We start from the raw sequence: 15,484 nt of genomic DNA, 5'->3' as shown, positions 1-15,484 counted from the left end.
GTGACGACTTTACTATTATACTTTCCGTAATCATACAGTGGGGAGAACAAGTATTTGATACACTGCCGATTTTGCAAGTTTTCCTACTTACAAAGCATGTAGAGGTCTGTAATTTTTATCATAGGTACACTTCAACTGTGAGAGACGGAATCTAAAACAAAAATCCAGAAAATCACATTGTATGAGTTTTAAGTAAATAATTTGCATTTTATTGCATGACATAAGTATTTGATACATCAGAAAAGCAGAACTTAATATTTGGTACAGAAACCTTTGTGTGCAATTACAGAGATCATACGTTTCCTGTAGTTCTTGACCAGGTTTGCACACACTGCAGCAGGGATTTTGGCCCACTCCTCCATACAGACCTTCTCCAGATCCTTCAGGTTTCGGGGCTGTCGCTGGGCAATACGGACTTTCAGCTCCCTCCAAAGATTTTCTATTGGGTTCAGGTCTGGAGACTGGCTAGGCCACTCCAGGACCTTGAGATGCTTCTTACGGAGCCACTCCTTAGTTGCCCTGGCTGTGTGTTTCGGGTCGTTGTCATGCTGGAAGAACCAGCCACGACCCATCTTCAATGCTCTTACTGAGGGAAGGAGGTTGTTGGCCATGATCTCGCGATACATGGCCCCATCCATCCTCCCCTCAATACGGTGCAGTCGGCCTGTCCCCTTTGCAGAAAAGCATCCCCAAAGAATGATGTTTCCACCTCCATGCTTCACGGTTGGGATGGTGTTCTTGGGGTTGTACTCATCCTTCTTCTTCCTCCAAACACGGCGAGTGGAGTTTAGACCAAAAAGCTCTATTTTTGTCTCATCAGACCACATGACCTTCTCCCATTCCTCCTCTGGATCATCCAGATGGTCATTGGCAAACTTCAGACGGGCCTGGACATGCGCTGGCTTGAGCAGGGGGACCTTGCGTGCGCTGCAGGATTTTAATCCATGACGGCATGGTGTGTTACTAATGGTTTTCTTTGAGACTGTGGTCCCAGCTCTCTTCAGGTCATTGACCAGGTCCTGCCGTGTAGTTCTGGGCTGATCCCTCACCTTCCTCATGATCATTGATGCCCCACGAGGTGAGATCTTGCATGGAGCCCCAGACCGAGGGTGATTGACCGTCATCTTGAACTTCTTCCATTTTCTAATAATTGCGCCAACAGTTGTTGCCTTCTCACCAAGCTGCTTGCCTATTGTCCTGTAGCCCATCCCAGCCTTATGCAGGCCTACAATTGTATCCCTAATGTCCTTACACAGCTCTCTGGTCTTGGCCATTGTGGAGAGGTTGGAGTCTGTTTGATTGAGTGTGTGGACAGGTGTCTTTCATACAGGTAACGAGTGAAGAACAGGAGGGCTTCTTAAAGAAAAACTAACAGGTCTGTGAGAGCCGGAATTCTTACTGATTGGTAGGTGATCAAATACTTATGTCATGCAATAAAATGCAAATTAATTACTTAAAAATCATACAATGTGATTTTCTGGATTTTTGTTTTAGATTCCGTCTCTCACAGTTGAAGTGTATCTATTATAAAAATTACAGACCTCTACATGCTTTGTAAGTAGGAAAACCTGCAAAATCGGCAGTGTATCAAATACTTGTTCTCCCCACTGTATGTGCTAACATGTCTGGATGGAAGCTTTTGTCAGTGTTATTTTTCTGCCCGATCCATCGCAAACTCCATCAGCTCTTTGAAAAGGGGCAGTGCGTAACGAGTGGGTTGGGTGTCTCTCTCGCGCTCCCCCCTCCCCTCCTCATGCTAGCAGTCTCGTGACGCAAAATAGCTGTAAAAATAGAAATGTTTGAAGAATTTGGAAGCCTCGTTTCAAGTCGCTAGGTCCCGTCTGACTGCTGTATCCAGGCGTTGGGGGGGATAGAAATAGGGCCGTCCTCACTGTTTGATCCGTTCTCTCTAACCTCTCTGGTTGGAGTGCCGTGTTGTCTTTGGCCTGGTCTAGCGAAGGAGTCTGCTGAGGAGACACACACACACACACACGGCCCATGTGCGAGGCATCATCGTCCTGCCATCTGGAAGGCCCTCATGCAGCCTCATTTATACCCGTCCTTCCTTCCCTTATTTTTCCATGCCCATCGCTAGGTCACATCACGGCACATATGCTGTTTTAGGTTCCATGTTAAGCTTCCAATGTCCTACTTAACCCAGAGTTAAGTGTGAAATCTCTGTTTATAGGGCTGGTTGCCCGGATACAGATTAAGCATTTATCCTGGACTAAAAAGGACATTTAACTGGAGAATCCCATCGAGTTGCGATTGTGTGTTTTGTTCAGTCGTCTTGCTAGTAGGTTTGAAATGCTTACCAATCACCGTTTTCCCTGTACAGTAGGCAACTTTCAACCTGTCACAAGGTGATTTACTCTATCGTTATGTAAGCATTTCGTTAGATGTATATCATGCATGTCCCGTACGACTAATAAAACTTGGAACCTTTTATTGGACCTGCATACAGCCATAATAGGATAAGTAAGGCACTTCCTTGTCTGGCGTTCCTGCCTCTCCCTCCCTCCCTGCCTGCCTCGGTGACATGGGCCTTCCTTTGTCCTGAGTAATAAGGCTACAGGAAGAGCTGGCTACCGCGGCAGCTTGCTCCACAGGAATCCTTCACTCCTAGACCTGACTAGCTCATTTGTGTTCTGGAATACTCTGCATTTTTTTTTTAGGATCCAACATTCTGCCGTTTTTATTTTTTTTCTTCTCGTGTGTCTGGATTTATTTGTCTAGCTAAGCTGGCCCTCCTCCCCTTTGCTGTGAACTGAACAATGCCCTGTCATGGTTCTACACGTTGGGTTCAGTTACTTGATTGAGCCACAGTTTTCTCATTTTCTGACTGGCATGCAGCTTCACTCAGCATCCTCGGGTCCTTCCCTCCCCACTGACAGACGTCAGCCATTTTACTGTGTTGGTGCTCTTGATGACTTTGATAAACATGGCTCTAAGTGCCAGATGTAAGTTTCCCCCTCCCTGGTCAAACAAGGGCACAACAGTGACTGTGATGGTGCCAAGGGCCAAGAAAATCCTTCGCCCACCTACTTGGACCGACCAACTCATTGTAATTCTCCCTTCATTTCCCTTTCTCCTTCCCTCATGCTGGTCTGAGGATGGGTGTGGATAGGTGGGCCCCAGCGTCGGCCGTGAAGAATGCAGTTAAAGTCCTGTTTTATCTGCTCTCCCTCCGAGCTGGAGGTCTAAAGCATCTGGCCCCTCCGACATGCCAAACACAAAAGCCCTGAATGGGCAGCAGACCTTATAAGGAAGCAATACGAATCAATTCAAGTCCAAGAAATACCTTTTTTACCCAAGTGAGTCACCTTATTGTGTGGGCTGGCCTGGGGAATGTTCTGTAACTATTTTAAAAGGACGAGGAGCAGCAATAGTAGGAGGCTTAGTATTACTGCTTTTTGTGATAACGATGACAGTTGTCTAGTAACTGTACATCGTTTTGCTGCTTTTACTCTTCCTTCCATTCTGGGGTGTACAGTGTGGAACAAAAGCCGTTTGAGAAAGGAAAGAAATGACTTATAGGTGTACTTCAGGATTTTGGCAATGAGATCCATACTGGACGCAATAAAAAAAAATAAAAGAAATTACAAAAAATGGTATCCACGAGTTCATCTCACTCTGGGGAACTAGATAAAATCCTGAAGTTTCCCTTAAAGATGTCCTCCTGCTATTTTTGAGCTTTCACTTTTGAAAAGCAATATCCCAAGTATAACCCCCCCCGCCCCCACTAAAGTACACACATTCTAAAGGGTAAAAAGCATATGTTTTGAGGAACTGCAAACTTCAAGGAGTGGGTCTAATGGGAATCCGTGATGTCACCGGCCTCCCCCCTTGCTTCAGGAAGAATAGAGGAACAATGAGAACAGAAGAGGAAAGCCTCCCCACTTGTGCTTTGTCATGACTGACTTAAAAAAAGTAAAGCGGGTGTTAAATGAGGTGAAAAGGAGACTGGAGTGCCACGTGAAGGTTGCTTTTCATCTTGGGATAAAATATAATACATCAAATCAGTTTATTGGTCGCATACACAGATTTGCAGATGTTATCGCGGGTGCAGCGAAATGCTTGTTTTTCTAGCTATAGAATGATGAATTTACACAAGATATGCTTGGAATGATATGTACAGCAGTAGATATATTAGTGAGCTATGTTTAATCCAGTGTATAAATATGCTATGTGTATTAACCGTAACTAAAATGCAATGTACAGTAGTAGAAATCCTAGAATGAGCCATGTAGTATACAGAGCATTCGGGAAGGTTTCAGACCACTTTTTTCACATTTTGTTACATTTAAAGCCGTATTCTAAAATGTTTTAAATTGTCCCCCCCTTCATCAATCTACACGCAATACCCCATAATGAGAAAGGAAAAACAGTTTTTGTTAGACATGTATTTAAAAAAAAATATATATATATAATCACATTTACATAATTGTACCTTTTGGCCGCAATTACAGCCTCGAGTCTTTTTGGTTATGATGCTACAAGTTTGACACACCTGTATTTGGGGAGTTTCTCCCATTCTTCTCTGAAGATCCTCAAGCTCTGTCAAGTTGGATGGGGAGTGTCTCTGCACAACTATTTCCAGGTCTCTCCAGAGATGTTCAATCGGGTTCAATTCCGGGCTCTGGCTGGTTTGCCGCAACAAGGGTTTCATCTTCCGGTTCAGTCAACCAAGACTACAGCAGCCAATCAGAGCCATGTTCTACCCCATGCTTCCCACACCTGTTGTTGGCGGTTCTCCCAAGTGATGTTGCGAGTAGCTTCGTTCATTAGCGGGGGGAAATTAACTGAGATTAAGAAAATGAAGTCCCAGAAATGCAAGAACAATTACTGCCAAAGAAAGATGCTGTGTCTGTTGTTTCGTCTTATGTTGGTTTTAAACCTAGTGATATCGAGCAGAGTGAGGCGGTGTGCTTGAACTGTTGCAAAACTATAACAACCACTTGCAGTAACACAAGCAACTTATTCTACCAATTGAAACACAGGCATGTAAATACAGCATGGCGAATGCATGGCGAAGAAAAATGAGGCATAGGCCAACAAGCGTCATGATGAGCAAAGCCCAGGCAACAATCCATTACGGAATCGTTTGCACACACAACTCCCTATGCAACACACTCACCGACGGAATGAAATAACAAGTAACATGGCCCTAAATTCAACAGTTGAACAAAGTAGGTTCCGAAGATGCTCCCTTTTTCACCACACTGTCTGTGTAAAGGGACCATTTCAGGTCAGCAGTGATTTGCACGCTGAGAAACTTTTCACCCTCTCCAGCAGGCCCCATCGATGAGGATTTGGGCATGCTGTCTCCTGTAGTCCACGATCAGCGCTTTCATTTTGTTGACGTTGAGTGAGAGGTTATTTTCTTGGGACCACTCCGCCAAGGCACTCCGCCCCTCCGCGTAGACTGTCTTCGTTGTTGGTAATTAGGCCTACCACTGTTGTTGTCAGCAAACTTGATGATTAAGTTAGAGACGTGCGTGGCACCACAGTCATGGGTGAACAGGGAGTATAGGAGGGGACTGAGCACGCACCCTTGTGGGGCCCCCATGTTGAGATCAGCGTTGGGGAGGTGTTGCTTACCTTCCTCTTGGGGTCGTCCCATCAGGAAGTCCAGGACCCAGTTGCACAGCGAGATGTTCAGGCCCTAAGCTTAGTGATGAGCTTGGAGGGCACTATGGTGTTGAAGGCTGAGCTGTAGTCAATGAACAGCATTCTTACATAGGTATTTCTCTTGTCTAGGTGGGATTGTGCAATGGCGATTGCGTCGTCCGTGGATCTGTTGGAGCTGTATGAAAATTGTAGTGGGTCTAGGGTGTAAGGTGGTAATATGGTCCTTAATTAGCCTCTCAAAGCACTTCATGATTACAAAAGTGAATGCTATGGGGAGATGGTCATTTAGTTCAGTAACCTTCGCTTTCTTGGGTACAGGAACAATGGTAGACACCTTGATGCAAGTGGGGACAACCGACTGGGATAGTGAGAGATTTTAATATGTCCTCAAACACTCCAGCCAGCTGGTCTGCGCATGCTCTGAGGACACTGCTTGGGATGCTGTCTGGCCTGGCAGCCAGAAGGTGTTTAGATTGTCTGGAAGTGAGGCGTCAATTTCCACGAAGTGGCTGGCTTTCCCTTTTGTATTCCGTCTACAGTCCCTACAAGTTGTTCAGGTTTTGAGTGAAATAAAGGATCTTGCGGTCTCCTTCTGGCGGGGCATATGACTGCTCTATCAACACGGTACAACATTCCTGTGCACCATCCCTATCTGATGGAATGTGAATACGAGTGGGTGGCATGCACTTGCGGTTTGTTGTCTGAAATTGAAAAATCTATTTGGTGTTATATTATTTTCTTTGTTGTTTTCCGCTTCCCTCCCTTCGCCCCCCCCTCCCCCTTCCACCCTTCCCGGTTTCGTACCTCTCTGGGCATCCTGTTCAGCATGTTTAATTTGGGCATTCCTTTCCTTTGCTCGTAGACAAAACAATTCAAGAACTCTCAGAGCAAACCACAGCCCCCTCCTTATCCACTTCCCTGCTAATCACTCACAGGAAATGGGCTCCCATGCAAACTATCTCCAGCGCAGAAAGAACCCTGCATGTATTTTAATGCCCTGAAATGTTGCGGTAAGGAAATTGAACATGAGCTCTCCCCCCGCTCACTTTCTTTCTCCCTTGCTCTCTCTGTCGTTACATAGTGGTCTTTTTCCCCCGTATTGTTTTGACTGATCTATCCTTTTTCTCCATCTATTTCTTGTCTCTAAATGAATTAAGTGATTTGGTACTTGGCTGTTTCAGTCATTTGTGCAACCTGAAAGGATAGTTTGCATACTCCGCAACGCAATTACGGATCAAGTGCCCATGTCAGTGTTCATAATTGTAGCTCAAACCTCTGCTTCACAAGTTCAATCCTCTGCATTTCTGATATCCTGTATCCTATCACTGTTACCATTACTCCATGCCGGAGGCCCTCCATAACATTCCCCGACTGGCATGTAGAACGCAACTTCTGTTACATCTGTCATGAGCTGATTTACTTTGGACTCCAGAGATCTGCCCTTTACCAGTAAGAAAAAGAGGTTACTGATCCAGAAAGATTTGATCACATGATATCAACAAATATGTCTCCTGGTTTAAGCTAAAACTGTACAGTGTCAGATGACCGATGAACTAGGAGAGGTCATTTTATAATGGCCACCCACAAACTACATGAGAAGGTGTATTCGTTGTTACGTGTAAATTCTTTGATATGTGATTTGCTGCTCTGTACTCGGGAACACAGTACGACGAGATTAGAAACCAGCTCGCTCTGAAGGGGGTAGGGGGGTAGCAGGGTTTGCACGTTTGGTCTGCCCTTTGATTTGATTTGGTAGTTATTGGTACCAGCCGTGACAATATTTGGGTCAAATCTCTACCCAGATGCCTCACGCCAGGTGGGTCAGAGGGTCTGGCTGGTTTGATGTGCACGGGGAAGTGTGTGTGTGTGGGACGAGGTGCTTAGAAATATACACACCAGTAGAGTGCTTTATCAGCCTGGATTTGACTTGTCAGAGGCCAAATGTTGATAATTTCTTCAAGGCGGCTCAATGTTGTTTATTAAAGGTCCCAAAATGGGGTGGTTCTAGCTCTGTACTTCGTGCCGTACTTTGCCCCCTTGCGTAATCATAGAAAGGGAAACATTTTTAAGAAATGTGGTGTACTTTCTGACGCTGTCTTTCCACTAGTGGTCGTAGTTTAAATTGTAAACAGCATGATAGTACTCCTGCTATTCAACTGACCTAGAGGATCCATGTTTATGAGTGTAAAGGTAGCAAGGCCTGTTGAGCCCCACAACTTGGAGTCAACGTTGAGACAACGCTGTGTGGTCATTTGTGTGTTTGCTGGGCTCCTTGTGACAAACTGACCTGATGCATCACCTTCCAGTTAAACAGAATGTCCAGTATGCGTGCCATTATTCAGCAGATCGGTCTGTTTATTCAATGACTACTGTGTGAGAGCTCATGAATGTACCATGAGCTGCCCAATACTAAGGGGTTACCCTTGAATTAGCAACATCCTTGTAGCAAAGGGTGTACTGGAGTAGTCCTACTGCAGGCACGGTGGGGGTATACATTAAATAAGTATGTCTGCAGTTACCAGTGTACTGTAGCGGGGAGAGGGGGTCCTCCTGTTATTTCAGTCTCTCTTTCGTCTGTCTGTGAGAACTTGTGTTCCTTCAATCTTTCCTCTCTTCTCACTGACATATTTTCCTTTTCTACGTCACTAAAGGGATGTTTCCCCCTCTTCCCCACTTGAAAATCCATACCAGACATATAGTCTTAACGGTGGATTCTTTGTGCTTAATGAAACATATGGAATGCTACTGCACAAAACCGGTTCATGTGTCAGAAGAAAATAAAAAAAATCTCCTGGTCTTCTGTGGCAACCCATGTTTGAGAGGAGAAGTAGTGCTCGACGTAGGGCCAGAATGGAATGAATGGAGCACTGTTGTTGGGCCAGGCCAGCCAAAAACGATTGTCTGGTCATGCATGAGACAATTGCTGAGCAACGAAATGTGGCACATATCTGACCGACTTCTCAGTCCTCAGACCACCTCTAGTCAATGGCTGCATTTGCACAGACGGCACAATGCTGATAATTTGGGCTACCTGTGTAAACACAGGTAAGATGCCTTCGTATGAACGGTTCTATTTACACTGATCCCATTGTCAGTTGACTACCAAGCACAACAATGGTGAAAGGATGCTATGAATCATTACTATGGTAGAATCTGAGAAACTCATATTATGGTCTGCCCTGTGTGTGTTCTCTCTCAGGTTATAGGGCCTGTGGATAGAGCTCCATGGTGAAACCACCTGGAGACAGAGGCCTTGTTTACCAGCTTCTTAGCACCCAAATAAGCAGCAGGTAAATTGTCTGTCAAGACTGTGTACACTTAAGATTACAGTATCTACATCCTACTTCCTGTATTTGTTCAGTGTGTTTGTCAAGACTGTCTTTCGTACCCTTACCGGATCTACATCTGTAGAGATTGTATGTGCGTGTGCTCACTGTGTGTGCACTGTGCCCAAATGTTTATGTGTATTGGCACTCCTGTGCCCATATGTGTGCGACAATTTGTTTTTTCGTCCAGCTGCTCAGTTGGAAGAGGAAACGTAGTGTGAATTTGGTAGGAAGGTTCCGGATTCCAAGGCCGGTTCTTACCTCTGAACCCTTTGTAAGCCTGTTTCCTGGCGGGCCTGGGCAGTGTTGCACTAAAGCCGGCGTTGTGCTTCCTTCCCTATACCCTTAGGTCAGCGAGGAGTGGCACACATACACACGCAGTGCAGGGTTTCCAGGTCAAACACACATAGCACAAAGACCACTCAAAACCCACAAGGCCTGAAAACTGTTGGAACATTTATCCAACCCTTTTCTCGTAACGTTATCGAGCTAATTAAGAAGCAAAATTAGGTTTTCCATCAAAATGAATCATTATTGCGAGCTATAATAAATAAATCCCTTTTGCCCTTGTACAGAACTCTAGATAAATCCGACAGGAGGGTTTGTGATGAAAGTTGGACAGAGGATCTCAATCTCTGTGCAAGAAACACTTGGACGAACTTAAAAAAAACGAATGTTAAGAGGCTATTTTGTGGCAATTTTGCCGTTATGTGCCAGATGTTAAGACTACAAAGTACAAACTGCTATAAATGGCCTATTTGCGAGATTGACTTTTAATAGGCTACTAAATCTGGGTTTATGATAGTAATTAAACGTTGCCATGGTTTGCTTAGCTAGATGCAGGTAACCTATGTATATTATTTTGTTTGTTTATATATTTCAAAAATACAACTACTAATGCTATTTATGTTTTTTCTGAAAAATAGTGGCCAATATCTAATTTCAGATAGCTTACAGTAGCCTAGTCAAGATGTAGTAGGTAAGCTGAATGATTAGGCAGCTTGCTTAGTTCAAATTGGTAGACTAATTTATTTCACATGATTAGCGAGGCGATTTCCAGGTAAGAAGTGCTTGTGTTTCCCAATAGCCTGCTGGAATAGACTACTGAGGATGGGGATGTAATTTCAGTCACTGAATTATATATTAATAAAATGTACAGTACCATTTTTTTCAAGGCTTTTTCTTAATTTGTTTTACTGTTTTCTACATTTTAGAATAATAGTGACGACATCAAAGCTATGAAATAACACATGGAATCTTGTAGTAACGACAAAAGTGTTAAACAAATCAAAATATATTTTAAATGTGAGATTCTTCAACATAGCCACCATTTGCCTTGATTACAGCTTTTCACACTCTTGGCATTCTCTTAACCAGATTCATGAGGTAGTCACCTGGAATGCATTTCAATTAACAGGTGTTCCTTGTTAAAAGTTAATTTGTGGAATTTCTTACACAGAAGATAGCCCTATTTGGTAAAAGACCAAGTCCATATTATGGCAAGAACAGCTCAAATAAGCAAAGAAGAATGACAGTCCATTACTTTAAGACATGAAGGTCAGTCAATCTGGAAAATTTCAAGACCTTTGTAAGTTTCTTCAAAGGCAGTTGCAAAAATAAAGCACAAATAAATGTTTCACAGAGTTCAAGTAACAGACACATCAACTGTTCAGAGGAGACTGCGTGAATCAGGCTTTCATGGGCGAATTGCTGCAAAGAAACCACTACTAAACAACACCAATAAGAAGACTTGCTTGGGCCAAGAAACATGAGCAATGAAAATTAGACCGGTGGAAATCTGTCCTTTTGGTCGGAGTCCAAATTTGAGATGTTTGGTTCCAACTGCCGTGTCTTTGTGAGATGCAGAGTAGGTGAACAGATGATCTCTGCATGTGTGGTTCCCACCGTAAAGCATGGAGGAGGAGGTGTGATGGTGTGGGGGTGCTTTGCTGTCTGATTAATTTAGTACTTAACCAGCATGGCTACCACAGCATTCTGCATTTGTGTCATTTGTTTTTCAACAGGACAATGACCCAACACGCCTCCAGGCTGTGTAAGGGGAATTTGACCAAGAAGGAGAATGCTGGAGTGCTGCATCAGATGACCTGGCCTCCACAATCACCCAACCTCAACCCAATTGAGATGGTTTGGGATGAGTTGTGCCGCACAGTGAAGGAAAAATGCTCAGCATATGTGGGAACTCCTTCAAGACTGTTGGAAAAGCATTCCAGGTGAAGCTGGTTGAGAGAATGCCAAGCATTTGCAAAGCTGTCAAGGCAAAGGGTGGCTACTTTGAAGAATCTCCAAAATAAAATAGATTTTGATTTGTTTAACTTTTTTTTCCCTTCCGTTTACTACATGGTTCCATATGTGTTATTTCATGGTTTTGATGTCTTCACTGTTATTCTACAATGTAGAAAATGGCAACCCTGGTGCAGTGGCACACAGACACAGACGCTCACACACGGAGCGCCAGCTCACACGGATGCCCAAAATAACACCCTCCCAGTAATGTGCTCTCTCCGTAAAAGAAAATGTGTCACTGACTGTCCAAGTCAAGTCTACTCAGGCTGCGGGCACCGTCTGCTTCAGCATGCTAATAACTTTGGATAGTATCTATGAACACTTATCTATGGAGAGTGGTACATTTTAAGCAATTTGGCAAGAGGGGGTGTGGTATATGGTCAATATAGTATGGATTAGGACTGATTAAAAAATACCTGTGATTTACGGTCTGATATACCACTGCTGTCAGCATTCAGGCATCAACCCACCTGGTTTATAAAATCAAGTATCCAAAGGAGACTGTTTAAACCCATAGAGGCTTGATTAATTGGTCTTCCCATTCGGTTGTATTCTTTCTTCAGGTGTAAATTAGAACATGGTCAATGTGTGTCGTTGTCATGGTAAAGGAGGTAGACTGTATTGTTGTAAATACTGCATATACAGAAGTTTGAGAAGAGACTGTATGAATACGCTATGCTGTATCATATCTCCCAGTGGTAGTGGATAGAGCTACTGTATCCATTCCAAACACATACAGCTACTGTCACTCTGTGACATTAATGAGTCAATCAACAACCCAGATGTATTTCTGGGTCTTTCTGTCTCTGTAGACTCAAGTAGCAGGCACATACACTGTAAGATGAATCCTCCACCTCCTCACTCTCTGTATAGAGACCTCTGTCCTCCGTTTATCTCCATGGGTTTATTCCTTTGTGTCTTTTTAAATACCGCTGCATTATAAGGTAAGAGAAAGGGGAGGGGGAATGAAGCACCAGTCTCTGCTCTGTGACAGAGCTACGCCGGCCGGTGTGATGTCTATTCCCCTGACTGCAGGCTGGATGTACCTCCATCCACCACCCAACCTCTTCTGTTTATCCTAAACAACATTACATTTCTCCCGCTCTGTTTCTCTTTCTCTTATCACTTCTACTGCCTCTTTTTTCCCTCCTCTGCCTCACTTTCTCCATTTCTCTCTTTATTTCTCTCCCTCCCCCACTCTGTGTCTCTAGCCTGTGATGATGATGATAAGTGCTGGAGAGTGCTGCATTCCTGCTGCATTGTTCCGGTCTGGCAAAGCCCTGCTCAGCATTCTGTGGGCTCACTCCCCATCGCTTTGTACCTCTTTCTCTCTTTCTCATACCCTGTCTCTCGTATACCCTGTCTCTCCTACTTAGTTACTCATCCCTCTGTCAGCCTCTCACACAAGAGACGCAGTGAATCTGATGCTCCCACAGTGCCGTCTTGCAGCCGCTGTGGGTATCTAATGCCAACACTCTCGCTGCCAGGCTGTGCCAACCGGAGAGGGCTGGCATCCAGACGGACTGACGGGAGGGAGGGAGAGAGGAAATATGAATCAATCTTTGAAGTATCTTTGACCAGTGCCCTAGGGCATCTGTTCTGGCTGTTGCTGACACACGAGAGCACACTCACTCACTGACATGCATACTTACCGTCTACTTGAGAGACACACACACCTTCTCAACAGTTGTGCACTGTACTACACTCATATGACATGCCCTACAAATGTTCCATAAGAATTCAATCTGGGCATTGGTCCCAATCACCATCTCACTGGGCTCCTACTAGCAGGGGTGGGAAATTCCAGTCCCCGGGGGTCTGATTGGTGTCCCAGTTTTGCCCCAACTAACACACCTGACTTCAATAATCATGATCTTCAGTTTAGAATGGAATTTGGTTTAATCAGCTGTGTTTTGCTAGGTATGGAGAAAGTGTGCCACCAATCAGGCCCCCGAGGACTGCAGTTGCCCACCCCTGTTAGAGGGTCCTCTCACACTGTCCTATTGTATTGTCCCTGACTTATGTATTGTGCCGTAACCTTGAACTGGTGAAGTGCTATTGGGTCTTGGTGCCAGTGTGCATACCCTCCCTGTTTTCTCTGACCTTGACAGTGGATGGTAGTCAATAGAGGAGAGAGCAGAGATAATTCTTGGATATAGAAAACCAATGGACCGTCTCAGTTTAAGGAATGTATTTATTTGACAGGGACAGTGGACATTCAGCAACAGCATTTCAGTCTTCGCATTAAGTCCAGGATACTAAGTACCAGTTAGTATTGTTATAGCATACTTAATTAAGTATATATTTTTTAATTTACAATTGGTTTGGAGTTAATGTTTTATGTGAAAATGCTTTTGTATTTCATTATAGTGGATTTATGCTCCATCTTGTAAGAGACGTGTAATTTTGGAGCTGTATGTTTAGTGTCTTGTCTGAATCTATGAGACCTAATGGTGTGGAGCTGTGAGTTAGTGTCTAGTCTGATTCTATGAGACCTAATGCTATGGATGAGTTTCAGTGCATACTGTAGCTTGGAGCTTGGCATGTTCATGTATGTGTGCTAATGGTTGTCGGGCAGTCTGTGGAGGTAGAGACATAGAGTCATAGTTCTAGAGAGTCTGTTCTACCCCTCACAGACCAGAGACTGAGTTATACAGTAGTTCTAGAGAAGGGGAAGTGCTCCCGATTGCTTGCTGCTGACCAAAGTAAACAGTATGTTGCCAGTTGGAGTGGGACATAGTGTGTGTGTGTGTTCACGAACGATCATGTGAGTGTATTAGAATGTACATTATATACAGGCTGTTCCTAGCATCTGTACAATGTGCTCAGACAAGTAGCCAAATGTGAGTGACGCAGGACAGGAACATGCTCTGTCTCCCTCCCTCTGCCCATCTGTTCCCACTCAGTGAACCTGCCTGTTGCCGAAGCTCTTCTCTTTCCTTTTGCCCGAGGCTGCCTGTTTCTGATGACATCATTACTTGGTGAAAGGATAGGGCGGGTCACAATGGCTGGCCCATGTCCTCTAAGTACTAGTTTCACAACAGGACTTCCCTCTGATCAACACACATACGCACCTACCTACATTCCCAACACTTCCATGTATTTTTATTTAACCTTTTATTTAACTAGGCAAGTAGGTTAAGAACAAATTCTTATATATAAAGATGGCCTACCTCGGCCAAACCCGGACGACGCTGGGCCCTATGGGCGAGTAATAAAAGGTATTTCTTTATTACTCAGATCATCCTCATTTGTTACAAAGGCTACACACACAAAGGAGCCCTTCTCTAATGAATCATCAGCTATAATATGAATCGTCATCACACTTCTTCCTCCTCCTAATCGATGACTACGTTTACGTGCATACCTATTTCCCATTATTATTCAGGATACTCAAGTATTCTGTGTTTGAGTTAAGGCGTGAACATCATGTCCTGTTTACAATAACCTGAAAAAGCTTGTATCCCGGTATTGAGAAATCCGGATAAGATGTCTGGGATATGCTGATCTTAGACAGGATACTGTGGCAGGTAAACATCCTATCCCGTTTTACTGTTGTCTTTTACGGTCTGCTCAGGCTCAGTTTGGCATATCATGGGTGTTGTGTGACGTTTTCATCTGATTGTCAAACAAATCACTTCAAAAAGTAGGCTACCTGTGCAGTTCCATCCATCATAGTTCCATTTCTTTTCTTGATACTCCATACTGGAACATATAGCTACTGGCTACTTTCACCTGTAAACTTTCTGCTTCTAATTTCTGACATTTGGTAGGCTACTTGTTTGTCAACTATAGTTACATACATGCAGCTTCTCTTCTGTCATAACTTGTTGTCCCAGAAGACTAAATAAAGTAGTGCTCACCAGAATAATGTCTTACATTGATAGAATGAATTAGCAATGTAGTTACAACTATTAAAGTTGTCTGTGTTATTTAGAGACCGGGGAGAGAACTCGAACTCCAACTGTTTGACCGGTTTTAAGGAAATTAAAAGCTGAGAATTATGAAACGTTTCTGATAATACGACTTCGTCTTGGGTGCATGTTTTATGTGGTTGAAATACTGTCTGCTCAGCATCTGCTTGCGTCAGTGTCAAAGATAACACATTACTCTAGGGTTGGGTGGTATTCAGAGTTTCATAATATACAAGGGGCGTAAAAAAACACGGGGGAAAAGCCCCTTGTGTGTCGATTTACCAGAATGCTTACAAAATTAGCATAAGT

General features: G+C 43.9%; 1 protein-coding gene across 3 annotated transcripts in view; it reads left to right on the top strand.

The window, feature by feature from the left end:
* The window catches only part of LOC139553855 (leucine zipper protein 1-like), a 72,326-nt gene that overhangs the window by 21,657 nt on the left and 35,185 nt on the right, over window positions 1-15,484 (top strand). Inside the window, exon 2 of one of the 3 annotated variants that reach the window (XM_071366599.1) lies at window positions 8,831-8,921. The exons of the other annotated variants lie outside the window; for them this stretch is intronic. The gene's annotated coding sequence lies outside the window, so the exon portion shown is untranslated. The remainder of the gene's footprint in view (window positions 1-8,830; window positions 8,922-15,484) is intronic. 3 annotated transcript variants of the gene reach the window in all.

The sequence above is a fragment of the Salvelinus alpinus genome, chromosome 25 (assembly GCF_045679555.1).
Source record: "Salvelinus alpinus chromosome 25, SLU_Salpinus.1, whole genome shotgun sequence".
NCBI classification, from domain to species: Eukaryota; Metazoa; Chordata; class Actinopteri; order Salmoniformes; family Salmonidae; genus Salvelinus; species Salvelinus alpinus.
This window is presented reverse-complemented; position numbering and strand designations above follow the sequence as displayed.